This window comes from Lepidothrix coronata, unplaced genomic scaffold, assembly GCF_001604755.1.
Source record: "Lepidothrix coronata isolate B3197 unplaced genomic scaffold, Lepidothrix_coronata-1.0 Scaffold117, whole genome shotgun sequence".
NCBI classification, from domain to species: domain Eukaryota; kingdom Metazoa; phylum Chordata; class Aves; order Passeriformes; family Pipridae; genus Lepidothrix; species Lepidothrix coronata.
The window spans coordinates 2,421,814-2,442,594 of record NW_016690297.1 but is presented as its reverse complement, the minus strand read 5'-3'; the positions used below and the strand labels follow the sequence as shown (position 1 = coordinate 2,442,594).

At 46.0% G+C, this 20,781-nt stretch overlaps 1 protein-coding gene across 1 annotated transcript in view; it reads left to right on the top strand.

Moving 5' to 3' along the window:
- FAM49B (family with sequence similarity 49 member B) overlaps positions 1-20,781 on the top strand; it is a 98,669-nt gene continuing 77,888 nt past the window's right edge. The window contains exon 1 of the mRNA XM_017825247.1: positions 1-87. The gene's annotated coding sequence lies outside the window, so the exon portion shown is untranslated. The remainder of the gene's footprint in view (positions 88-20,781) is intronic.

Below are 20,781 nucleotides of genomic sequence, written 5' to 3'. Positions count from 1 at the left end.
ATCGATGCGGCACCGCCGCCCGCAGCCACAACCTGCGGCCGTGACGCCGCCGACAGCCGGAGGGACGAGGCTTCGCCCCGCGCCCAGGTAGGGGCTGCCCGTGCCCCCCGGGCGGGCGGAGCGGGGAGGGAGCGACAGGGAGATGGGGATCGCCCGAGGGAGCCGGGAGGAGCCTGAGCGGAGCCGTGGGGTGGGCACCCGTGGGGAGCCGCGGGGCGGGGAGGACCCGGGGGAGCCCCCGCCCCGCCGTTCCCCGGCCCTGGGCCGGAGGGCGCGGATCGGCGGGGCCAGCGGAGGATGCTCAGAATTCCCGGACAGCGCCTTCCCGCCGCCTCCCACGGGGCCGAGAGGTCTGTGGGGCCGCGGGCAGAGCCGCGGCGGCACAAGGGCGGCCGAGGGGAGCCCTGGCTGGGCTCTGCTTCCCTCGGTGCACCGGGACTGAGGCCCCCCGGGTCAGCAGGGGCCGGGGGGGAATCTGCTCATGTCTGCGAGGGGGTGACAGGCCAGGGGCGGGAGGGTCCTCTGTGCCACCGGTGTGGCATTAACCCGCACCATCTTCAGCCACTGCCGGGTTGAAGCCGAACACCAGCACCCTGGGCTGGTTGGCCTCAAGAGGAAACCACGGTTTGGTTCTGTGAACAAGGCGTGCTGCTCATGGCCGTCCGGGCTGGGAGCAGCAGTGACCATCTTTGGCTGGAGGCTTCTTGTGCTGCCGTCTGATGCTCAGACAGGTACTAGGCTGGAAACTTAACAGTCGTCGTCGTTCATGCAAATCTTGTACCCGAAGTTCAGCCCAGCAGCCAGAAAAGTGCTGGACTGGCTGGTGAGGAGGCGATCACTTCTGCTTTGGGCATCTGGTACTTCCTTGTCTGGGCAGGGATGGTGGTGTGGTTGAGATCATGACTGTGTGTGAAAATTACCCCTCTCTTGAGCAAGCCATAGCATTTCAAAAGGGTTAGTGGTGAAACAGAGGAAATAAGACAGAGCAGCCTCTAAACTGTAAAGATTACCTGGTTGTACGGTTTAGAGCAGATTTACCCTTGTGCCATTTAAAAATGAACTGTTATCCCTAATACACATGACCCCAAACGTCTTGATGAGTATGTTTATTCAGGGTTTTGTTGGGTGTGCTATTACAAGAGTAGAAAGGCCCTTTTTTCATTCAAACAAAGAAAACCCCACATCTGCACCTCAAACTGAGAAGTGCTTTGAAGAGATGTGGGATTTTGGTGGAAGTGCAACATCCTCTTTGTTTCAGTGCTTGACTGAAATCAAGCCTGGCAATGGCTGCTGCCTGTTCTATGTGAAGGAGGCCAGAACTGACACTGCAGGGAGAGTGGGGAATGTTCACTCTGAGGGACCCTCCCGGGTGCACACAAGCACTCCAGGTCATTTTGGTGCTTCGTGCTGCATGGAAGAGCTGCTCAGAGTCATCTTGCCTTAGCGAGAGGCAGCACTTCGCTGCATGGCTCCTCCTGTGCTCCCGCTCAGCAGGGACTGGGAGCTGGTGCCTATCCAGGCAGTGGGATGCTTTCCAGCTGCTGTTGCAGGCAGCAGTCCCTACCTGCTGCTTTGAGCACTGCTCAGGCCAGAGGCCTTGTCGTTCTCGGACAGTTGCCACCACTTGCTCTCCCAGGATCAGTGATGTGGTTCCCTCCACAGCTCAGCAGGAGGAGCCCCCTTGGCATGAAGGAGTTTCTGAGCAGGTCTGAGGCAGTGCTCTGCAGGGAGACTAGGAAGCACTCAGCATCCAGCAGGAATAGTCATGCCAACAGGACTTTTAAAGACAATTCCAATAAAGTCCAGAGCATCCATTTCTCTGACTGAGATCGATAGTTCAGACTGCCCAGCAAGGAGCACGTGCAATGGATTTTCAATAATCTGCGAGGCACAGCTCAGGCTTGAGGAAAAAATTATTAGGCCTCATTCTGTGCCTCTAAATATGAGCATGCCCAGCAAGGGCAGTGGAGAAGGGAGAAGCTGATGCACTGGAGGTAGTTAAAAGCTCAATTCCACCTCTGAGTGTGGGAGGGCACAGCCACTTGCAACTGCTATTTCTTAGTACTCAAAGGTATCAGAGGATAAATTGTGGCTAACAAAAATAAAGACTGGTGTTTGAGATACTTCCTGTGCTTGCTGGTGGAGAACAAGGCAGAGTATTTTGAAAGTAAAAGCATATTTCCTGTGAAAAACTGCTGAAGTGACGTGTGAGATCCTTTCAGAGCTGGAGGTACAGCCACAGTGACTCAGGCCAGCAGTGCTGGCACCTGGAGATGGGGCTGGCTGGCTTACTGTGAGGCAGAGTGGAGGTCACTGAGCACCAGCATGTCTAAACTTGCAGATAGGGAACAGGCACAGCATCATGTGCTCCTCTTGCTGCCCTGGGAACAGGAAGAGAGGCTGTGTCCTCTGCCTGCAGACAGCCTTGAGAGCTTGATTAGAGACTACAGGTTGGTTCGCCAGCAGGTATAAGCAGAACTGCCCTAATTGACTAAATACATGCTCTAGAGGCTCAGCAGAGACCCACTGTGGGTCTTCAGGCTGCCCAAGCACAGATGTTATCCCGTCGTGGGTGTCAGGACTGCTTCTGTAAGCTGAAGGTCATTCCTGCAGTGCTCTCTCAACCCTGAGTTAGAAAGGCTTGTCTCCGAGTTAGCTGAGTCCAAGACCTCTCCCCATAAACTGCCTGGGTTAGGTTTTCCTTTAGTGCCTACCATGGCTGTGGGCTTGCTTATCAGCTGAATCGCTGCCCCCACACAGACCTGCATGTTTCCACTGGGAGCTGAATCCAGCTCACTGGCTCCCAGGTGCCTTCTCTCCTCTGCAGCAGCTCAGCTCTGAGGGAGGAGGCAGCTGGGAGCAGAGCTCAGCCCTGGCAGTCTGCTGGAACCCAGCTGCTGGAGCAGGATTTCAAATCTGCAGCCGGGCTGTATCTCACAGTGGGTAGGAAGCACTTTGCACAGTGTCTGCAGTTACTCAGCTGTTGGAAACCTTTGTTCTGTGCTGCTCTGTGTGGAGCTTGATATAGCTCAGATTTTTTTTGGTGCCTGAGTTCTATTACTGTCCTTGCTGGGTATATTTTAAAACTCTTCCACCCAGTGTTTTTTCTTTTTTTTCTTGGTTGGTTTTTGAACACTGCACATATGAATTTATTCCCTTAAGATCTTTCTAAACCAGAGATGCTCAAACTGAGTGTACACGTGACCTTATGGCAATAGGTGGAATAAGTCTAATAGGTAGCTTTGGTTTTCATTCCCAGCAGTTTCTCACAAGGTGCAAGCTACTTTTCTATCATCAAACATGCAGTTTGTATAAAATGCTGGTTTTGCTCTCTCTTTTGCAACGATGCTGTAAGATCTACTCCAGGGTATCTAGTGGACAAACTCATTATTTCTCAAAGGCTTGCTGTATAGAAAGAGAAAAATACCAAATCTTCTGATGACAGCAGAAAACTAGGCATTTTATCTGAGTTTCACTAAGATATTCTTTGTCTCAGCCAGAAATAGGGCCTCCCCAGCCCCCCACATCTGCCTTGTTCCTAATCTTGAGGTCAAACCTCCTGGCCACAACCCTCTCTAACAAAAAGATATAGACACAAGTTGTAATCTGTGCTATGAAAATCTAATCTGTGACCTAATTTGTTGTGATACCATGAAGAACCTGTCAGTAGCGATCACTGTAACCCGTGGCACGGATGCACTGCCGGCTTTCCAAGAGCGCTCGCTCGCCGTAGCCCCAGAGGGAGCGGTGTCATGCCGAGTGTGCATGTTTGGGCTCCTCCACTGACAAATTTGGGGAATAATATACAGACAACTCTCAGATCACTTTTTTTATCCTCTTAAAATGGAATTGGTATAGGCAGTCTTCCTATGTGTGGAAGTGAACCTCCTCTTCTGCAGGCAATCCCTATGGAACAGGCTGGTTTGAAACGTGTGGGAAGGAAAATGAGATGCAATAAAAACTGGACAGTTTTTTCTGTGCACGCCATAATAGCTGTTTACCTGTTCATTGCTCATTCCCCATGACCATGGCAGCAACTTGGATGCAACCCACTCACTGGGTGAGTGGTTAGAGGAGTGACTTGTCTGAATAATTTCTCGCTAGTGGTAGCTGAGGTTGCATGGGCTGATTCTCAGAGGTCAAAACTGGCTGGCTCCTGGTACAGGCCCTTGAGTCAAGTTTGTTGTCCTTTAAGGAGAAAAACAAAGATCTTCTGTGGTATGTTACTGAAACTTATAGCACCACCAATCTTGCTCTGCAAGGCTAGACAGGGAAGGAAAGGTTTACAGGTCAGGAATACACAAGTAATAGTCTGAAAAGCTGGGAATTGTATTCCTAAGTCTGTGCACTGCTACATCTGTCAGGGAGAAAACTTAACTGAGGAACTACTGCTCTATGAGAAACAACAGCAGAGCTGGGCTTCCATTTTGATTGTTCTAGAAATAACACTTCCTTTTTAATTTTTTTAATATTATCTTTAAATGCTTTACTTGAAAGTACTAAATTAAAATGTGCAGGGGCATGCAGTCTAATAATAACTGCTAAAATCTGTGTCTGTGTTTAGTGAGACACCTTCAGTCCACTTGGATTTTGAGATTTAGTAACCTAGATCCAGTAAGATGCATGTGCATGGTCTGATGCCTTCCCTGCTCACCCTCATGGGAGCTACCTGCGCTGCTGTTCAGGCATTTGCTCTCAAGACTTTTCATTTTGAGCCTCCTCTTTGTTTTCAGTACTTTGTTCCCTAGCATACATTTGGTGTATGTTACCATAGAATACTTGCATTCCCATAGTAATTTTTGTGTTCTTTTTTTGTATTTCAGTTCCTTTTATCCACCCTGGGCACTCAGAGCTCAAGTTTCAATGTGTTATTTGTTGATTTTTGTTCACTCCAGGCTTTTCCCTCCACCCACTCACTTCCTCTCACAAATGTTTCCTCACTTCACCACTTTTTCACACCCATTTCTAGCACAGGGTTGCCTCCTGCTGCGGGCAGGCTCAGCACTTCATGTACTGTTCACCTTTGCAGGAGATGGGGGGCAGATTCACGTGCCAGAGGAGGAGCAGAGGCAGGAGAAGGTGCTTGCACATGTGGGAGGAAAGGCGCAGGGGCAGGGAGAAGGGGTCTAAGTGCAGGTGTAGTTTGGAGCAGGAGAAGCAAGGGCTTGTAAGCAGGGTTGGATGTATGGGTGGACAGAGTGAAGGTAGAGAGGGCAGATGGTTTTATTTGTGCTCATGAGCACAGCACATCGTCTGTGTGTGCACAGCTGAGAGATGGCAGGGATGGGACATCTGAGGATTGAGGAAGGTGCATCTCCAAACCACAAGGCAACCGGGCCAGAGGCTCTGCTCCCTCCCTCAGCCCAGCACTGGCAGGCTGCTCTGCCACCAAGACTTGCTCTTGGAGCTTAATAGCTCCAAGTTTGAATGTACAGTTTGTTCTTATTTTTAACAAAAAGGTTTCTCACCTCCCCTTGGACAGCACCAATTTCTTAACCACACGGAGTGCATCTGGCAGCCTACAACCTGTTAAAAAGAGGAAAAAAAAGCCCACCATGAAAATAGCATGTCTGTAGTTTTAAATTAGGCAAGAGCTAAAATTAGTAGGAACAGGCATGTCTGTGGCTGTACAAACCAGCAGAGAATTAACATTCATCTGATACTGAGCAAGACAAGTAGAGGTTTGCAGCTCACACTTCCCTCGCCTTGTCCCACTCCTGTCCTTGCAGCTTCGCTTCCCTGAAGGGCTCAGTCAGCAGTTAGCAGAGAGCTGTGCAGATGCCACTAACCTTGTGCCAATACCAGTGCTACTTTCAGCACTCTGAAGTGCTAGCAACAGCCAGAGCATTTTTTACCACACTCCTTTAATTTCTTTGCTCAGCCGCTGTGAATGCAGCCTTGGAAGCATCGTGCTAAGGTCACTTGCTGTCAGAGCCCTGGATGTGGCCTGAGTCCCACGCTGGGGACCGGATCCACCCACTGTTTCCTCGGTGAGATAGGAGCCCCCAAGACACTTGTTTCCTCTCCCCAGCTGTGGTTTATTTTCCTCCACTGTAATTGTGTTGCTGTTAACGGGGCTGCAGTAAAAACCAGTCACTGAATTATTCACCTCACTAGAATAACTCTCGGGTGGTTTGGTTCTTTGCAGACTATTTTTCATTTTATGTCCTGCTGTTGTTTTCATTTGCAGCATGACCTATACAAACAGGTTTATTGGTGCAAGTTAAAATGTGCAATATACTGGGTGGGAAACAGTGGAAATTTGCTGGGAGAAGGGAAAATGATATGAAAAAGGGATCTTGAGTTGCTGGGGAAGGGAGTTGCAGGAGGGGTGGTTGAGTTATTTGGCTCTGCTGGTGCAGGTGATACATGGCTGCTCCTATTTGGGGTTGGGGGTGGTGTGTTTGAGGGAGGAAGAACAAGAGCCTTCACCTCTCTCCCCCTTTCCCTGGGAACTGCCTTGCTAGGCCCTGTGCCCACTGCCAGAGTCGAACTCCTGGGAGTGAATGTTCTTCCACCCCTAGCATATCCAGAGGAATTGGAGGTCACTTGGAAATCAAAATTAAACAATGCCTTAGTGAAGCTTTGAAAAGTTTACTCAAAGGACTGGCGTTGCTCCACTGCGGTTAAACTGATGACCTCCCTCCAGTAAAATAGCACAAGAGAGGGCTCTGGTTTGGCTGTCAGCAGCCAGCAGTGGCTGCAGAGCTTCATCCTGGGTGGCAGGGCTGGATTCACACTCCTCACACCATCCTCCCACTGGAGCAGCGAGAGCTGGACTGCGTCAGGGACATTGCTGCCCAGAAGCCTCCGGCAGGGATTGAACTGGAAGCTTGTGAGGTGTCTGGGCTGTTTCAGGCAAGCGGCAGGGACCACCCCAAAATGGGAATGGATGTGTGGTTGTTCTCTGGAGGACCACAGCAGCCCACAGAAGACCTGGAGGAGGCTTATTTCCCTGGGTCTCATCTCTTCTGCACTGCCCTATGGAGGGACAACTGGAGCCTGTCTCTGTGGGCCTCATCCAGCAGTGTGCTCCTGGAAGTGGACAGCTGCTGCCATCAGGACAGAGTTACGTGATGGATGATTTATGTTCCCTCCAACTCAGTGTTTCACCAGAGACACAGACACACAGGGTAGTGTCAAGGGGAGTATCTCTGTGGTCTGCAAACTCCAGGGATGATTTGGGTTGTCATGGTGGTGGGTTTGGACCAGTCAACAAAACTCAAAGGGAAAAAATAGGAGCCCTATTCCCAAGACTGTTCTGGCAGTTCCAGAACAGAGCAGGGCAGACGCTCCTGCCTGTGAATCCTAACTCCGGCTGAAGGACTTGCTGAAGACCAAATACAATCTTCTGTGCATTAGTGGGTCTGTCTGGCATCTTGCTTACGTTCAAGCACTAAGAAATATTTACTGTATGTTAGTGTTCTCATGTTAGTGCTCTCTGAGTATCACAGATATCCACTGGCAATGGCCTACAGCAATCCATCAAACGAGAATGAAGAAGCCACTCCCATCTCTATGTAAGGGTTGGAACCAAGTTTCTTTTCCAGGATTACTGCCTTGAAAGGAGATGCTTTTAGGAGTGGCTCAAAGTTGCAAATCTTATACTAGGACTTCTTGTACTCAGAATCCACAGCTGATATATCCTGGTTACTGGCATTACTATAATTGCATTTAGGAGCAAAACTTGCTTTAGATCCACTTGTACCTGTTCCAGGCCTGCTGCCCCATTGTGTGCCTGGACATAACATGATTCACAACATCTCTACAATACATTTATGTGTTGAGGTATGAATGTACCTGGGACCTTTAGCTGCTGTTCATACAAAAAAAAATGGTCTTTTGAAGTTGTTGAGGTTCTGTTTGGTCTGTCATCTTTTTCTTAAAAATGAACTACCTGTTGTGAGAAGCAGTCAGTGGATACACTCAGAACTCTTGTTCTGTGAGAAAATGCCACCTGAGTGGTGACTCTTCCCTCCCTCGTGCCTTTGCACAGAGCTTCCAAGAGATCATGTAGCTGGTACAGGACCAGTAAATTCATCCCCCTGCAGACTCCTGCAGCATGTCAGTCAGTTTGAGGAAGCAAGAGAGGAGAGCAGGGACCCAGAAGGAGAATACTGTGCTTGAGTGAGCGCGTAGAAAAGGACTGATCCTGATAACCCTGTGTGCTTGCTGATCCAAATGGCAGGTCAGAGCACTTTCCAGAGCCCTTGGAGAGGTCCATCTGATTCAAGGCCACCAGAAAGATCGTGGCTTATCAGCACTTTGCCCAGTGCTGCACAGTTGTTCCTGGGCAGTTGTTTTCATAGAGCTGGATACAGTCATTTGTATACTGCACAGCATTTGGGCTTTTCCTCTTAACTCTGTTGGGCACTCTCGTACGTGTGTCTGCGAGGGAAGTTGTGTTCTCAGTCAGCACCAAATTGGTGTAACTTCCCCTGGGCAGCAGCTCCCAGAAATGCAACCCCTTCTGCACCAGCCCTGCTGAGGAAGGGGAAGGGCAGAGGCTGCTCTGCAGGGGGACTTTGGCAAGGAACTTGCCTTGTGTTTTTTCTCCTCCCCTAGTTCCTCATGCATGAAATGATCCGAGTCCTCATGCTCCCCCTGTCATGTGACATTCACCAGCTGAGGTGTCTGCAACAGGGAATGCTCACGTCCACTCAAGAGGAGACATGGGCTTCCTGTGAAATCCCCCTGTGATGTAATAGCACACACTCCATCCGCATTACTACCCATGTGTCCAGCATGTCCCAGCCTCTCATCAGCCCTGCTGCTAGGAGACTTTGAGAGGCAGTCAGAGGTGTTCTTGCTGCTGGGGGAAACCAGAGCCAGCCCCTGCAGGCCCTGCCTGACAGTCCCCTCTGTTGGGAGATGCTCAAGTACAGGGGGACGGGAGGTAGATGAGCCACGTTTCTGCCCCCAGTGCCCTGCCTGCAGCCATGGCAGTGACCCCCAGGCCTTGGTCCAAGGGCAGGTGCTGGTAGTTCACACCCAGTTGAGACCCAGCAACTTGCCAAGTGATCCTTCCCCAAAGTTGCTCCATATCTGGCTTACCCTCTTCTGCAGGATAGAGCTCAGACCAACACTCAGGCTTTGCTGGATTTCACTAAGGTTTGACCTACGATGAACTCATTATCTGTCAGGCAGCTGTGGATGTGTTCTAAATGTTTGTTTAGATCATCTTTCTCATAGTGTGCTGAATAATTTCTGAGCTGGAAGAGTGGCCAGAGCATTGACCTGGGAACAAATTAAGCAACCCTCCCTTGGTGTGTTTTTTGTTTTGTTTTGTTTCCTGCACTGTTGGGCTCCAGTCCTACCATGAATTTCACTGACATCAGTAAAACACTGACAACTCCCCAGGTGGAGCTCAGCAGAATCAGAGCTTTTCGGAGATGGAAGCATATTCAATAGTGCAAAAGACATATTTTCAGAGGTTACTGAAACTCTGTCCCTTATCCCAAAGCCTCCTTTTGCCCTAGACACTATTATTGCAAGTGCAATAGGTGAATTTAGGTTCCAGACCCCTGAGAGGATGTACTAGTTAATACAGAAAACTAGAAATTGTCCTTCCTCTCTCTGATGTCACTTTTATCCCTTGAGTGTACAGAGATTAAAAGATAGTTGATGAGCATACTAAACATTCATTGCACATTTCTCTTCCAGTATCCAGCTGACCTCAAATCTAGAATGAAATGAATTTGCATTTGTTTCTAAAAGTGTCTCATTTTGTGAATCAAAATGTCAACACATTTGAAAATGGTCCCACATGAGACATCTGTATCTCTTGGATTTTAAATTGCTGGATCAATGTCTCATTAGTACTAAGGGTGTTTAAAGGACAAATTCTCTGCCTACTGCAGAGAAAATTTACCCCGAGGTATGACATTTCACCTGCCTCTGAATATAAGATTGTTGAATATAATGGACCAGAATAGCAAGATTTGCACATGCTAGTAACAAAAGCGGATGAGCAGCAGATTCCATTACCTTTCCTCTTTTTTCTCTCTCCTCATTTTTCAGCCATTAAAACTTGCATACTCTTTGTAATTTATACTACTGTGCTATTCAGAAGCCTATGGCAGAATTTGGGCACAGTTTAGTCGTGTACCATATGAGTGGATAAAGAGAGCCCTGAAGAGCTTCCACTCAAAAGGGCGTGAGGAAATGAGAGCACCAGGGTACATCCAAGGTCTTGTAGCACAAAGCTCCAGCTTCACCAGTTCCTGCGCTGGACCACAGACCTACGAGCCCCATCACATGCCCTTCTGGTGGCAGCTCTGCTGAGGGACAGGGCTGTGCCACAGCTTGTCTCTGCCCCTCAGCGTGGCTCTGTCCTGAGGGAGCAGGAGGACAGTTGGCAAGTCTCGACCCCCTCCTCCTCAAATGAAAAACAGAGGCAACTGGGCCGAGCTATCAGCAAAATAAAGCACTGCAAATAATCTGAACCCAGGGGCACGGCGAACCTGAGCCTGTGCTGAGACATGTTTACCCGAGGAGGTGCCAACATAACCTAGGAGAACATACCATAAAATTGCACCATACCGTCCCTCCCTTGCGCTATCACGGAAACCAGATGCCAGGATGGAAAAGCACCAGGAGATGAATAAAAAAAGCTTCAAGTGTCAGAGAGCCCTCCTCAGCCCTACCTTCTGCTGCAGGCCATCTATGTTTCCCAGCATTCCCTGGTCTCCTGCCAATTCCCATCAACAGCTGTGGTTTGTGGTTGTAATGCTCAGCATTTGTCCCTCCTTTCTCCTAGCAGACTTGCACCAAAGCTGGATGTGCGGGATGCAGCAGTTTGGGAGTCCCAGGACTGCCAGAACTGTCCTCCAAGCATGAAATCAAATCCTTCTTTACTCTTTTATCTTCCCCAAGGTCTGAGACATTGTAAATGTGGGTTTGTAAGGTTTCTGGGCCCTTCGGATGGAGGTTGTGAAGAAAGGTTATGTAACACAGTGCTTTGCAATACATCATTTTCTTTCTCTGAAAGAACAGGAAAGTGCCAGCAGTAAATCTAAAGCTGGATTGCCAGCCCAGAAGCCTGCTTACTGCATTTTGCAGATGTGTTCTTTACTCCACCATGCTTATTCCAGTTTCTGTTTCTAAGTATTGCTGTTGGGACTGCAAGTTTGGGTAGGAGCGGCTCCAAGATGTAAGCAAGTGTCTGTTAGGAATCTCACTCCCTGTTTCAGGAGGCCCCAGAAGTTCATTAGATGTTTAATAGCTTCCAGTCACTGCTGTGCTGGATGGACTTGAACTGGTGACCGAGGGGGAAAGGTTCTCTCACACATTTACTAACCCTGAGGCATCTGTTCCCCAGACATGAATTTGTCTAATTCCCCTAAACCACTGATGATCTGCCCTGAAATGATACTCCCATTCCCTTAGGAAATCCCTTGGGTTGATATCAAGTAGATAGTTATTTTTGGATTCTTTCCCAGAGAGAGTGCACTGTATTGCTCTGAACCCCACACAGCAAATAAATATATTGTCCTACTGTAGCAAAAGTCCAAAAAGTTTTATTGAAGGGGAAACAGATTATTAATAATTAAGAGTAGTTCACTGTATTGGTTTTGAGCCAAGTAAAGCTAGTAGAGCTTTTGTTTTATAACAGAGATAGAAGTGTAGAATATGAGACTGAATTCATTGCAACATTTAATGCAATGTAAAATCAATTAATGAATTGCAAGGGTTAACTCTGCATTAAAGTGAAACAGGCGGCTCACAAGAAATGTATTAAGCATTTTTAAAGATCACTAAAAGCAAACAAAAACAAACAACTTACTGACTAGTAAATGCCTGTATTCTTTTTCCTGAGAGAGAAACTCATATGACCATATTTTTATTTCTTTTATCCTAAAGCTCTGGATGCACATGTGTATGTGTGTGCTTTTCCCTTAGCACCTTTCAGAATTAAATAAATCCTTTATAAGAAGTTGATAAGTGATTAATTCTAACAAAATTCTCCCAGGGCTGCCTGTGATACCTTGTGGCAGGGATGGACTATAGTGGAGAGAGACCAGGCTTCAACAAATGTTTTCATAAGAAAGGCCATAAACAAGGAGAGTTCCAAACTGCTACATATTTGGATCACCCCATGTTGTTTGTTGCCTACTTAATTACAGTTTCTTAATTTAAAAGTATATTTTCTATTTCTCTGCAATAACAGAAGAATATAGCATTGAAAAGAGAAAACAGAGTCATTGGGCGAATAGCTGTACTTGTGCAGGATGAGGAAGGTTTTAAAATGTTCTTCATTGAACAAATTTAAGGCTTATTGCAGAATAAACCTGCAGCCATTCCTTTTCACTGACAGGCATTATGTTGTAATGTCGCCCCATTGCAACCTTTCCCAAAACATCCATTTCTTCTGAAACCTTTGTCCAAGCCTCAGCACGACATGAGGTTTTTTTCTGCACCATGGTCTTCTACTGTCAGCCCTATTTCTTGGTAGCCCTTCAGTCTTCCACTGGGGACACATGCCCCCTTTGCCATCTGGCCACATTCAAGTCCTGAGTGCAGCCCCCTCTGCACTAAACCCAAGCTTGGCACACTCAGCTGCAAAACCTTTCAGAAGCTCAGGGGCAGAGTCTGTCATCCGAGCAGCAGCGTATTGTGCCTTAGGAAAGGAGTGACCCCATTAAAACCATTTAGAAGCAAGCACACTTACGAATGTCTCGGTGCACTTACCCTGCTCCCTGCTCTCACATGGTTCCCCAGGCCCTCTCACATCTCTGTTTAAGCTGATCTTCTTCGAGCAAACCACAGAAATGTTATATTCTCTACATCTGCCTTTACCAGGCTTTTAAAGTAAAATTCAATGGATAAACAATTAAGATTAAAATAAAAATGGGAACATAATGGGAGCATGAAGAAGCAGGTACCACTTGCCTTTTCTTGGAAGAGAAGAAAAAATAATTGAAACATAAAAAGTCCTGTGAACAGTGTAATTAATGAATGGTAATTTTCTCCTGATATGGGTTTTGTGTGCCCTACATTTCCCACTGGAGCTTTCTCAATGCAAAATTTCCAGGTTCCTCCGTTTCCACCTCTCCTCTTCCCTGCAATGTTCCCAGTGCCTTTGCTAGCAGCTCCTCCAGTCTCTCTCTTACATCTTGCCAGCTGGGCAGGAGATGACATGTGCAGGTTGACTTGGCAGTATACACATGCTGCTGAGTGTCCAGCATCATAAACCAGATTTCCAGAGCAGTGCAGGCTGTATGTCCTGGGACAAGGAGAATGGCTACAGCCTAATACCTCACAAGAGAAGACTATTTTGCTTCTTTCCACTTTTTAGCTTGTTCACTGCCTGAGATGGGACTCATTTAGATTCAGGAGAATATGACCCTGTATTTAAAAAATCCTTCTGTTTTGTGATGCAATCCTGCAGAGGTGGCGTGGTCATGGGGAAAAGCTTCTTGTTCTAGTCTGATCATTAACTTAATAGGCACCTAAGCTCTGACTCCAGGAACCCAGATGTCTCAGATGGGACTGTATCTAGATTGCTATAAACAGGCACAGAATGTTTCCCAGCTCATGCGTGGGGTTTATCAGCTGGACATAAAAAATATTATCTTTTAATCAATTGGGAAAAGTCAGAATAAGTTTAAGCAATTACAATGTGCAATATCAGCTTTACTCTCTTTTCTTGCTAACTGAATATTAAACAGCTGTACTTGGTGCTCGATTTAGCCCTAAGTGCCATATTCATGCTCAGGAAAAAGGAAGAGAAAGACGTCTGGTGTGCAGTGTTACAGTTGCTCAGCAAAGGAAGTGTTTAAGCGCAGTCTAAAAGCTTTGTTTCATGGCAGCTTTCATCTGCACCCAGTCTGTCCCTCACAGATTACAGCACGGGGGAAAGTCCTGGCTTTCCACTTCCTCTGCTAGCAAACTCTTCCTTGCACTTGGACAGTGAGCAGTAAGGGGTTCTATTTCTAACAAGGCTTCTTAAAACAACTGCTCTCAAAGACTTCACTTTGTAACCCAAATACACCTACCATGCGGGTGATGGATGACTGGGAATTTCTCATCCCACAGAAAGAGTAACCACTTCATATGAGGTCACAGGAAAGCCTACAAGAAAATGTGTGTACTGATGGGAAAAAGGTTTCTTCAAAGTTTTTTACATTCAGATATTGGGTACACTAATATGATTTTAATGTCTGCTGCTCTTTGGAGCATATTGATGGAATTGCATGAAGGTAGCAGTATAATGGGATACAGCAGATGACTGCATCATAACAGTGTTATTTTAATGAGGTAGATGTAGTTGGTGAGCCAATAACAAAATCATAATTTTTTTTCTCTCATTATTCAGTAGCCTTGTCCTCAATATCACTTAGATGACACACAAAGATAAATTTGGTTTATAGTAGTTCAAGTGAATGTTGCAAAACCAGTTCAGGTTTTGATCAACTAAGTTGAATTTTACTTTTCAGACGGGACTAAACAGCCATGTCCTTTCAAAGCAAATTAGTGGTGGAAGGGAAGAACAGTGGCAACAGTGACACTGCAGTCCTGTGGGGTGCTGAGCACCCTGAGCTTGTGGTCATGTTACTGGAGGTCAAGGAACACATCCTATTGGATGCAGCCTGAGATGCTTGTTCTTGCTTATGTCTTGCCCAGCAGGACCTAAGACTGTTATTTTGTGAAGTCCCTGTTCACTGAATTTTGAAATCGTCCCCTGAGATTGATGGTCTCCAGAGCCCTTCCCTGAGGTGCTTTAGTTAGGTTACCTACTTCCCCAACAGAAGATTGCAACTTCCACTGTGATGTGAAGAGGAAACTAAGTACAGCTCCAGCAAAAGGAACAGCTGAGGCAAAGTGAAATGGTCTCTTCACAATGTCCCTTGGTAACACCTAGAGACAGCCCAAAACTCACGAGCCAAAAGTTATTCTGAGGGCTTCTAATAAGAAATGAATTAAGCACTTTGGAGGGGTGAGGGAGGGGAAACCCCAAAAAACCAAACAGCAACCAATAAACAAAACCCCTACAATGATTACATCACTACAAAGGATGTGATCAAAGTAAAATACCAGTCTTATGCTCCTGAGGTAGACAGAAATCTTACTGAATCAATGAATATTTGTTTCCATCAGGGCAGCACAATTGTGTTTGGTCAAAAAACCCCAAACCAAATCAAAACAAAAAACTGGGTTCTCTTCCAGAGAGTAATGAGACAGTCTAGCCCTCTTAGATATTGCCTTCCCTCTTCTCTAAAACATTGATTCTGTCCATTAACTGGAATACTATAATGCTGCTGATTGATCTGAAACATTTTGTGGGGAAGAGAAAAAAAGAAAATTTCAAGAGAAAGCCATTTTTAACCAGGCATCCCTCAAAGAGTTTCAACTGTAGGCTGAATGGTGCTGCTACTCNTGTTTATGAGAAAGTTCCAGTTCAGATGTATGGTTTATTTCCTCCTGTGGTCCTGGTGGTTTACTTTGTTAAATAAACTGGCTTGACTGGGGCTAATGGGAGGTCAAGTGAAACTCTGCCACTCTACATCACCCCTGATTCACAGCCTCCTGTGACTTGGTGAAGCCTTTACTTAAAGGCACTGACTGCTACCCAGAGTGAATAAATCCAGTGACATTTAGGAGCTTTGCTGGAGAAAGGTGCCTTTCATATGAGCAAAGGTGATCATAGCTTTTCCACTTCTGCAGAAGAATGGGTGCATCTTGGATTTTTCCTCTACTTGAGTGCCATAAATTTGGAAGCACAGCCTGTGGCCATGCTCCTAAACTTGGTAGGGCGGGGTTATCTCAATTACTTAGCAGGCCTCTTCTCTTGCCTGTTTGCTACTGGTGTAGGTTCACCACTGCAACTACTCAAAGTACTTGGCAGTGCAATGGTGTCCATGCAGTGAACACTGAAGAAATTCTGTATTTCACAAATTGTTATAAGCAGCTTAAAGATCTTGGTGTCTAATACTGTGTTCTGCTCTGTTCTGTAACAGTCTACTACTCTAATTCATCTATTTTCCAGTAGAGATAAAACATGATTAAAATAGCTGCAGTTCCTCTTTCCATCTTCCCCTGTGCTTACTGGTCTGCAGTCTTCTTACAGTGCAGGCTTAACACCTGACATTTTCTCTTTATTCCTCTTTTTGCTTCCCTGTTTCATACAGGTAAACTGTACTTTTGAGGAAAGGCAGCAAAATGTGAAAACAAAAGAGCTTTATATTGTACAATCCCCATTATTCTTGATCTCAGTCCCACACTGAACTCTCTTGTGTCATTTGACTTAAAGAAGTGTTCATTGATTGAGTGTGTGCTGTATATGTTAGCTGAGGCTCCCCATACGAAGAGGCCGTGCTAATCATTTGTAGGGAGCCACTACATCACCAGATGAGTGATCTTGGAAATAATTTCAGACTTTGTAATGGCAGAAGAAGAGATATGACTGATGTAATTAGTCATGTGAAGTGACTGGGGCACAGCAAGAGGAGATGACAGGCTTTTCACCACGTCTGTCAGGGTAAAAATACTGAACTCCTCTGATTCCCCACTTGCTACCTAAAAATCAAAATGACCTTTTTTTGAGGGGGGAAAGGCATTCTGAGATTGTACTTGTCTGTCTCCATGAAAGTATAAAACATTGTAATTGTTTGGTATTACAGTATCTGGAAGCACTTTAGGGATCCTTGTGAGTATCCAGTGATTTGACCTTGGCTTTTTGTTTTGTCTGCGCTTTTCAAAATTTATGTAGATTGTTCCTGTTTTGTTGCAACTGTTTATATTCCTGAAAAGCGACATTTATATCAGAGGATTTGTACTATCCAAAATGAAAGCCCTAAAGGACTCTGTAGTGTGAATGTGACTGCTTCTGCCTTTTCTCTCTACTGGCAGGGCTCTTGAGAAGGTGGGAAAATCTGGACGGGGAGGGGGGGGGGCAAAACCTGATGTTAGCTTTATCCAAACTGAAAGGTGCTTTGAATCACAACGGTGTAACAAGGGAGCTCTGCAAAGCTGCCTTTCTTCCATTCTTGATGTTTTCTGTAAGAAATTTCATCTCTTCATTTTTTTTAAAAAGAATAATCTTTGGGAATAGGATGCTTACTTTCTATTTCTATATTCATCCATGTAATGGAAAAGTTGTTGGTGTTCAACCCCCCAAGACAAACAAGGCTGCTGTCAGTGGCCAGAGCACTCTATTGTCCCTGCTGAGTGCACAGGGCAGAGGGTGGCTGTGACTTCCTTTTCCCTTTGGACTCTCTCCCCTGGGCTACCATTAGGCTGAAAAGCAGCCCAAGTATCCAAGTATACAAACAGCACCTAAGGGCAGGTTCGCTCCTGTGGTTTTATTTACGTATCTGGCCATCCATACATAAAATAAAGTCATCTTTTGTCACTGGCATGTACACACATATAAACAATACATATACATCCAATTGTATATTTGGAGCTTATTAATCTTTTCTTGATGAAAACGCTCTGACCTCTTTTCTTTCCGGTCAGCCATACCTGCCTGGCACCAACATTCCTACTAACACCACGATCCTCAGGTATTTAGCAGCATAGGAGCAGCTATGTTTTGTTAGCAGTCTTTTATTTTATGATACTAGTTGGCAAATATAATCTTTAATTTTGTTGTGGATTTTTTTTTAAAATATTTATTGCAGTAATAGCCTGGTAAAATAATTTTGTATTCAGAAGAAGCAATTAAGAAATTAAAAGTGAGGGCAGAACTAATAGAAAATTGCTGGGTTGTTTAGTCATGCAGCATTTTCCACAGTGTTCAATAATTTTTTATGCTTCAATTATTATGTGGGATGTGGATGTCTTAGTGTGCAGCTGCTGTTAAAGCATCAGTGATGCTCAGGGTGTGGGCATTCTTGCACTTTTGCAAGATTTGAGATCCAAATCACAGAATCACAGAATCACAGAACCATTTAGGTTGGAAAAGGCCTCTGAGATCACTGAGTCCAACCTATGACCCAACACCACCATGTCAACTAGACCATGGCACTAAGTGCCACATCCAGTCTTTTCTTAAAACCTCCAGGGACAGTGACTCCACCACCTCCCTGGGCAGCCCATTCCAACGCCCAATCACCCTTTCTGGGAAGAACTTCTTCTTAATGTCCAACCTAAACCTCTCCTGGTGCAGCTTAAGACTGTGTCCTCTTATCCTATTGTTAGTTGCCTGGGAGAAAAAAAAAAATAAATCAAAGGTAAAATCAAAGGTATCATACAACTTTAGAGAGCCCCAAGGAGTAAATATAATTATAAACCTGCTCATGGTTTCAGTAGGAAATTTTTCTTATCTAACCCCACCCTACCAAGCCCTGAGTGGTTTATAATGTTACAAGGAACAAAAATCATCCATCTCTGAGGCTGGTTACGTGGTTTCTTTAGCTCTGTGTAGCAGGACAAAGTTCTGTAATGTGACAGATAAGACCCCGGCTTTCTATTAAGCCCCCATGGCAACAAGTCCAACATTAATTCAGAGCTCGATTCTGCTTCCCCTCAATTCAATTCAGTGGGACCTGAATTGCTTGCTGCCTGGCATGTGGACTTTCAAAGGTCAGTGGGATTCAGAGAAGATGAGGATGTGGTAGTGACCTCCCATAATCTCAGGAAGGAGGGGGCATTGATCTACACCTCAAAATTTGTATCCACTCTTTGCAAAAAATTCTTTCTGTAGCAGAAGTGAAAAGTCACGTCAAGCACTAAGTTCAGCCACTTACACAAATCACACACAAGCAGAACTGGGACTTCTGTCACTCTGGTCAAGGTGCTTCTGTGAAAATCTTCTTTCATTTCTTCTTGGACATCTCTTCTGTTTACTCCAGTCTGTACAAACTTCTCGGAGACTCCAGGGCTTGCCTGAATACTCCCTTTTCCCTGCTTAGGTGAAGGCAGCAGGCAGGTATGTGGTGGACCAGCCTTGGACTTTCTTACCTGACTGTTCCCCAAGGCCTAAAACTCAAGTGTGGTGATTTCCTTTGAGTTCACCAAGCAGTTTTTGCAGCTGAACTACACTCACAAATGGTTTCCTTTATATCCCAGGATACTCTTTTAGCTAGAATACTTTAAAGTTATTAGTACAGCAAATCTATATATCTTGAATCCTAGCAAGTTACAAGAGGAACTAAGTTTATCAGTTTAAGTCAACCTATTTGTAAGTACGAAGATAAAAAGAGAAATACATTGACATACAATACAATCTCAGAGACACTTTCATTTTTTTTTCTTTCTCAAAGTGGGTTTGGGGGTACCTGGTATTCATTAATATTTGGTAGTTAAACTGCTATCAGACTTCTGAAAAAAAAAGTAGCAGAAGTGGTAAGACTTTGAGGTGGTTGGATTGCCTCTTTCAGATTGAATAATCACATCTGATTATTGCTCTACTGATAATACTTTACTCTTTGAGGCTGCAAGTTTTGTCTTGGCAGTATCTGTATGCTACTGCCTGGCTGTCCCACTCGGTCTCTGAACTGCTCCCAGTGCAGCCTGACACAGTGTGAGCTTCCCTTGGCATCAGAACAACTCACCAGGAAGGTCAGGTGAGACTTCATGGCAAAATTTTGAAAAGCATTGTCTCGATTCCAGGTTACTTTAAGAAAAAACAAACAAACAATAAGAATTTTTTCTTTCTCAGTATGTCTATGTGTAGTTTTACTAAAACAGCAAGTCCCACAACAAGGTATTTGTGCCATCCCTCTGCTTTGGCAATTTACCCATGGCAGAAGTAGAAGCAGTTCAGGGTCTGCATTGTCCCAGTGTAAAGACAACAAAATCCAGATTGTGATATGGGCAAAGAAAAGGTGAAACCTTCATAAATGGGATGCATACACAGAGAGGAAAACATTTACGTCCATGAAATGTCCTTAATATGTTTTCGTGTTTAGAGTAATTTAGAATCATGTATGTTGAAAAAGACCTTTCAGATCACTGATCCCATCTGTAAACTCACCACCAAATCCACCACTAAACCATGACCCTCAGTGCCACATCTACTCATCTGTTAAACACCTCCAGGCGTGGTGACTCCACCACTTCCCTGGGCAGCTTGTTCCAGTGCTTGGCAACCCCTTCTGTGAAGAATTTTTCCCTAAATCCAACCTAAACCTCCCTTGGTGCAACTTGAGGCCATTTCCTCTCATCCTGACACTTGTCCTTTCAGGGAGTTGTAGAGAGCGATAAGGTCTCCCCTGAGCCTCCTCTTCTCCAGGCAGAACACTCCCATAACCCCATGTGGTTTTTAACCCATTTTTGCGTATTTTAGCGTTTTCGGGGAGATGGGGATGGAGAGCGGTGCAGGACGAGCCGTGAGGGCGGTGGGACAGGGCTGTGGCAGCGCTTACTGAAAAACGGAACTTTCTTTTGTTTTTTTTTTCTTTTTTTTTTTCTTTTTACTTTGATCTCACAACACGATCCACCTGGGCAGACATTCATGCACGGCTTCCAGCCCCGCTTTTCGCGGAGGAGGAGCACCTCACCTCCCTTCCCAACCTGGCTTTGCCAACTACAAACATTTAAAGCCCCTTAAAAAAACGAACAAACAAAAAAACCCAGCAAACCCTCACAACCGGCTCAAGCAACGATCGGTCATGTTTAAATGAGTGGCGTTAATCACGGGGGCTGCGGGAAGATGGCGGCCCCTTTAAGGGGGCTGCCCCGCTCTCCGCCTCGCCCGCCCGCCCGCCTCTCTTTGGCTCCCCCGGCCCTGCCCGAGACACTGGGAGTCGAAGCAGGCGCACGCGCAGTGCGCCGGCCGGCCCGGCGCGCCTGCGCACTCACCTGCTGCTGGCCGCCCCCCCGCCCCCCCGGTAC